Below are 7,198 nucleotides of genomic sequence, written 5' to 3'. Positions count from 1 at the left end.
ACAGGTGCTTCTATATATCCATGAGACGTTTACATGCTGTAATGAATTCACTATTTTGGGTCTAACTGCTCTGTTCCAGAAAATCAAGGAATAGCATTTACATATCAGCTCATAATCACCTATTCAGTTATTGCCTGAGACAATTACCTAAAAAAGAAAAAAAAAATCACTGTTTTCAGAAAGAGTAATTAGAGCACTGCATTTTTGCTCTGAAAATTTGGCACAAGGAATTTCATTTTAACTAACATTTTAGGTGACTTCTCAGAAGGTATTTCACCCCTTTAAGGCAGCCATGCAAATTAGCATAGCCCTAGGTTGAGACCTCAAAAGAAATAAATCTAGTTCTAAACGAAGCCGCGATATGAGGAAGAATGAGAATTAAGCAGAAATTTGGAACCCATCACGTGACTCCTGTAGTTTTGTGGGTGGCTGCAGCTCTCGCTTGTCGATGTGATTCTAACACTCTTCTGTGGCAAAAGCTGGTTAGAACTTGAAAGTATTTTATGGGTCATGAGACTTTTCGGCTGTATCTGCAGAGCTGCCCTAAGGAATAGTCTTTTTATGCCTTAACTGTTTCTTCCAAAGCTTGCTTTTCACTAGTTGTGGGCAACCAGAGAGGTCTTTGTCCAAACACATTACATAATCCCTCGAGGAAATGCCATGACAGTGTACAGTTGATGAAATGGAAACCCTGGCACAGTGACCTTTCTCCCAGAAAGCTTAGGACATATTTTATGCTTCACTGGACAAACATCTCTCATTCCAAACTGGATTCAGTTTTAACGAATTTTTCCCTCACTCTGGACTAGGAGGCAAAATAGATTGCAGAAGTAGCAAAGGATATTTTTTCTTTCACTAAAATTATTATCTAATATTTCTACAAGCTGGAAGTGTACACGCATTGCATGGTTAAATAGAGCTGTGCCCAAAAATAATAACCTTGTCCTTGCCCTGAGGAGGTAACGGTATGAATGACGCAATTCAAGGGGAAAGGAAAAGGCAGCTCGTATTATCAGGAGTGTGCCATTGTGTTGGTGTATTTTGATTATTGTTCTGTGTTGGTGTACTAGTGAAGAATGATAGGTTTTGCTAGCTTCTGAAAATTTCCTTTACTTTTTTGTTCTTCTAGTTGTCCAATGTGTTACACTTGTTAACCTACTTCCTTTTGTGAGAAGCATATAAAATGTATGATCTGATTCATGCAAAATTTATTTAAGCATGTTAACTTTGTGTGTATTTACTTGTGAAGCTTCAGGGCTGATCAGCAATACCTGGGGGAAAAAAAAGCCCTTTTTGCTTCCGGGGACTTTTACTTTAAAAGTAATTATTTTGCTAGTAATAACAACAACTCTAGCATGAGTGCTTACTTTGAAATGACAATGGAATCTGCCTGTCTTGAAAATTTTAATTCCTGTAAGAGTCGTCCAAAATAGATAAAGCTAAGAGCCTGGGTGTAGCTGTTTATTTGTGGCTAATTAGTGAACTACATTTTCTTCCAGGCAGAAAGAAGACAAGCAGTCTAGTATACTAAAGGGTTAGAAAGTTCTAGGCCAGTTTTTTTTAAACTTAGGCAATGTGACTACTCGTTTAGAGAGCAAAAATGCTTTAGCCCTACAATATTGATTTGAATTATTTTCCATTTCGGTATTACTTAAATTTATAAGGCAGTCTGTGTGATTCGAAAGAATGTATTAAAATTTCTTTTTTATAATTTTTAAATTTAAAATTTAAATTAATTTTAAAAAATTATTTAATTTTAAAAAAATTGAGTGCAGAATTGCATAAATGCCCTGTAGATAAAAATTATTGATTATATTGTTCAAATCTTCTATATATTTATATTATTTTTTTGTCTACCTGATCTTCCAACTCTTGAGAGAGGTATATTAAAATTTCCCACTATGTCTGTGGATTTTTTTTCTCATACTTCTGCCAATTTTTGTTTTATATATTTTGGAGGTGATGCTATTAGGTACCTGCATTTCAGGATTTTTTTTTTCCTGGTTAATTGTTCGTTTTATCATTATGTAACAACCTTCTTCATCCACTGCAAATGTCTTTTGTTTGTTTGAATTTTGCTTTAAGCTCTCTGATATGAATATAGCTGTACCAGCTTTCTTTGGGTTGGTGTTTGTATGCCCTATCCTTTTATTTTAAATATCTGTGTTTTATTGTTTTTAGAAGTGCCTTTTGGAAACAACTCATAGTTGGACTAAAATATTTTTTAAAACTATTCAAAAGTAGAGAATACAGTACAATAATTCCTCATATTCACATTATCAGATCCATCCGTTATCAAGATTTTATCACATGTGCTTCCTCTATCCCTTTAAAAATGTTTCCTTTTTGTTTCTATTTTGTTAACTTTAGTGGAAATATTTTGAAGCACTTTCCAGACATCATGTCATTTCATCCTCCATACCTAATATGCATCTCTAAATAATATGGACAATTTCTTTCTTATATAACAAAATAAATGCCATTATCACATCTAACAAAATGAATAATAATTCTTTAGTATTACATAATACTTAGTGTTCTGGTTTGCTAATGCTGCCATTATGCAAAATACCAGAAATGGTTTGGCTTTTATAAAAGGGGGTTTATTTGGAGTCTTAAGGCCATGAAGTGTCCAAGGTAAGGCATCAACAATAGCATACCTTCACTGAAGGATGGCCATTGGCATCCGGAAAACCTCTGTTAGCTTGGAAAGTACGTGGCTGGCGTCTGCTTTCTCCCAGACTGCATTTCAAAATGTGGCATTCTCCAAAATGTTGCTCTTGGGGCATTTTGTCCTCTCTTAGCTGCAGCTCTTCTTCAAAATGTCACTCTCAATTGCTCTGAAGTCCTGTTTGTAAGCCTCTTTGTAAGATTCCAGTGAACTAATCAAGGCCCTCATTGAGTGGGTGGGCCCACACCTCCATGGAAACAATCAGAGGTCACACCCTAACCAAAGTTGTTACTCACAGTTGGGTAGGTCACATCTCCATGGAAACACTCAAAGAATTCCAATCTAATCAACACTAATACATCTGCCTCCACAAGATTGCCTTAAAGAATACAGCTTTTTCTGGGGGGTGTAATATATACAAACCAGCACACTTAGTAGGTAATTATTTCCCCCAATTGTCTAGTGCATTCTTACAGCTGATAATTTGAATCAGGATCCAAACAAGGTCCATGTTTTTAATTTGGTTGTTATGTTTCTTAAGCCTCTTTTAGTGAGAGCAGCTTCCCTTTTTTAAAAAAAATTTTATGCTATTGACTTACATTAGAAACAAAATTAGTTGTCACATTGAATGCTCTGTACTCTGGATTTTTGATGTCTATATGTTCTTTCATGGTATTTATCTTGTTCTTTGATCCCCTGTATTTCCTTTATATCGATGTTATCCAATCTGAGAATTTCTGTCTTTTAACTGGTAAGATCCATTTATACTGACTGAGATTACTGATACTTAAAATTTATTTCTACTATCTCATTTTGTGTTTTCTAATTGTCTACTTTTTATGCAATTTTATTGAGATTTATTCACATACCATACAATCTTCCAAAGTGTACAGTTGATCATAGTATCATCATATAGTTGTGCATTCATCACCCATACCACAATTTTTTGAATATTTTCATTACTCCAAAGAATAAAAATAAAAATAAGAATAAAAATAAAAGTAAAAAAGAACACCCAAAACATCTCATACTCCTTCCCCCCATTATTCATTTACTTTTTGTCCCCCTTTTTTTCTACTCATCTGTCCATACACTGAATAAAGGGAGTGTGAGCCACAAGTTTTTCACGATCACACAGTCACACTGTATAAGCTATAGAGTCATATTACTGTCTTCAAGAATCAAGGATACTGGATTGCCATTCAACAGTTTCAGGTAGTTCCTTCTAGCTATTCTAATACACTAGAAACTACAAAAAGATACGTATATAATGCATAAGAATAACCTCCAGAATGACCTCTCAACCCCATTTGAGATCTCTCAGCCACAGAAACTTTATTTTGTTTAATTCCTCATCCCCCTTTTGGTCAGAAAGGCTTTCTCAATCCCACGATGCTGGGCCCAGGCTCATCACCAGGAGTCATGTCCCACACTGCTAGGGAGATTTGCACCCCTGGGAGTCATGTCCCATGTAGGGGGTAGGACATTGAGTTTTCCTGCTGAGTGGGCTTAGAGAGAGACAGGCCACACCTGAGCAACGAAAGACATTCTCTGGGGGTGATTCTCAGGCACAATCACAAGTAGGCTTAGCCTCTCCTTTACAGTAACAAGCTTCATAAGGGCAAGCCCCAAGATCGAGGGCTTGGCCCAGTACAATGGTATTCCCCAATGCTTGCGGGAACACCAGGAATTCCCCAGGTGGGGAAGTTTAATGTTTCCACATTTTCCCCCAGGCTCTCAAGGGGAATTTGCAAACATTCTTCACTCTCTGCACAAATCACTCTGGGATGCATTGGAGCCTCACACCAACCTCTACAAAACAACCAAATCTCTAACCATATTCAAGGTTCCATGTAATTATGGTGTTTGAATAAACTGACCATACAAGTTGTTATTTATATGTGCTACAGATAATATAGATTTTGCACCAAATAAACATCTCTTCCTTTGGTCTCACACAGAAGTTCAGGTTTTAAAACACAGTCAATATCATCCTTTACACTTTAGTCTAATTTACCTTAGTCCTAACCAGATCCACTTCATTCATATCTCTAATTGATGCCTGAACTCTTTTTCAGCTTTTTTAACAGTTGCTGTATGGGGTAATACTGACATTCATAGCTGCCAAACTCTGGCTATGAGTCTCAGGTGTCAAACAGATACCTGAAGTTCCAGAAACCAACCAGGTTATACACAAACAGTTCAGCATCTCAGACTTTAGAGATAACCATTTCAAGTTATGAAGGGATGTAACTGCTATAAGAACTTAAAATCTAGGAACTTTTACCATAAGCCTTCCCCTGATAACCTATGCTCTCAGATTCAATATTCAGGGTTTGAACATTATAGTTAGTCCATATTAGTGAGGTGTTATAATGTTTGTCTTTTTGACTGTGGCCTATTTCATTCAATATACTGTCCTTAAGGACCATTCACCTAGTTGTACACCTCACAACTTCATTTCTTCTTGCCACCACTCAGTATTCCATTGTATGTATACACCACAGTTCATCATTCTGTCTGTCAGTTGATGCACCCTCCAGGCCACACCCATCCACTGTGAATTGTGTATACTGCTGCCTTAAACATTAGTGGCCAATGTCCACTCATGTCCCTACTCTTAGCTCCTCCAAGTATACACCCGATAATGGGATTGCAGGACCAATGGCAACCCCATAGTTAGCTTCCTGTGGAACCACCACACTGTCCCCCAGCTGGGCCATGCCACTCCACTTCTCCACTAACAGGGAACAGGCACATCCCTCTCTCCACATTCCCTCTAGCACCTGTCTCCCTTTGTTTATTTTTCAAACAATTTTATTCACACACCATACAATCCACCCCAAGCTAACAATCCGTGATTCCCAGTACAATCACATAATTATGCATTCACCACCACAGTCTATAAGAGGATGTTTCTATCTCTTCCCCAAAGAAAGAGGAAAAGGGGGAGAAAAAAAACAAAACAAAACAACAATGAAGAGTAAAAATACAAAAGATAGAAGAAAAATAAAAATAAAATACAATGAAAAGGTCGGACAACACCACTACCACCAAGAATCCCATATCACTCCCTTTTATCTCCCTCTTATAGACATTTAGCTTAAGTATATTGCCTTTGTTACAATTAATGGAAGCTTCTAACAATGTTACCATTAACTATAGACTGTAGTTTCCATTCATTGTATTTTTTCCCTATACCATCTAATTTTCAACACCTTGCAATGTTGACATTCATTTGTTCTCCCTCATTTAAAAACATTCTTACATTTGTACACTTAATCACCATCATTGACCACTCAAGGTTCGCTAAGTTATACAATCCAAGTCTTTATCTTCTATCTTTTCTTCTGGTATTATACATGCCCTTAGCCTTCCTCTTTCAACCATACTCACACTTACCTTTGTTCAGAGTACTTCAATATTGTGCTATCCATTCCATTTCTGGATCTATTCAATCAGTCCTGTTGAACCTGTACTCCTTCAGCATCAAATGCCCGATTTCTAACCTCTTTCTATCTCCTGATACCCTGTGCTCTCAACTCTCAAATTTTGCTCATCAGTATTAGTCCATATTAGTGAGACCGTATATTATTTGTCCTTTTGTTTCTGGCTAATTTCACTCAATGTAATGTCTACTGTCTACCATTTTGTCTTTTGGATTTTACATGTCATATCTTATTTTAATTTTGTTCCTCTCTCTCTCTTTTTACCCTTACTGAAAGTCTTCATTTCTACACTCTTCTCCAAACTCTCTCCTGTCTTTTCCTGTCTGCCTCCTGTCCTCCCTTTAGTATTTCTTATAGAGTAGGAATCTTGTTTACAAACTCTCTCAGTGTCTGTTTGTCTGAAAATATTTTAAACTCTCCTTCATTTTTGAAGGACAGTTTTGCTGGATGTAGAATTCTGGGTTGGCAGTTTTTCTCTTTCAGTATCTTAAATATATCATACCACTGCCTTCTTGCCTCCATGGTTTCTATTGAGAAATCTGCACATAGTCTTATCGAGCTTCCTTTGTATGTGATGGATCAGTTTTCTTTTGCTGCTTTCAGAATTCTGTCTTTGTCTTTGACATTTGATAATCTGATTATTAAGTGTCTTGGAGTCAGTCTACTTAGATCTATTCTGTTTAGGGTACGTTGCGCTTCTTGGATCTGTTATTTTTTGTCTTTCATAAGAGATGGGAAATTTTCAGTGATTATTTCCTCCATTATTATTTTGCTGCCTCTTCCCTTCTCTTCTCCTTCTGGGACACCCCTGGCATGTATATTTGTGTGCTTCATGTTGTCATTCAATTCCCTGAGACACTGCTCATCTTTTTCCGTTCTTTTCCCTATCTGTTCTTTTGTGTGTAGGGTTTCAGATGCTGTCCTCTAGTTCATGAATCCTGTCTTCTGCATCTTCAAATCTGCTGTTGTATGTCTCCATTGTGTTTTGCATCACTTCTGTTGTGCCTTTCATTCCCATAAGTTCTGTCAATTGTTTTTTTTTCAAACTTTCAAGTTCTTTGTTATGTTTGTCCATTGT

Source organism: Choloepus didactylus, chromosome 16 (genome assembly GCF_015220235.1).
Source record: "Choloepus didactylus isolate mChoDid1 chromosome 16, mChoDid1.pri, whole genome shotgun sequence".
NCBI lineage: Eukaryota > Metazoa > Chordata > Mammalia > Pilosa > Megalonychidae > Choloepus > Choloepus didactylus.
This window is presented reverse-complemented; position numbering follows the sequence as displayed.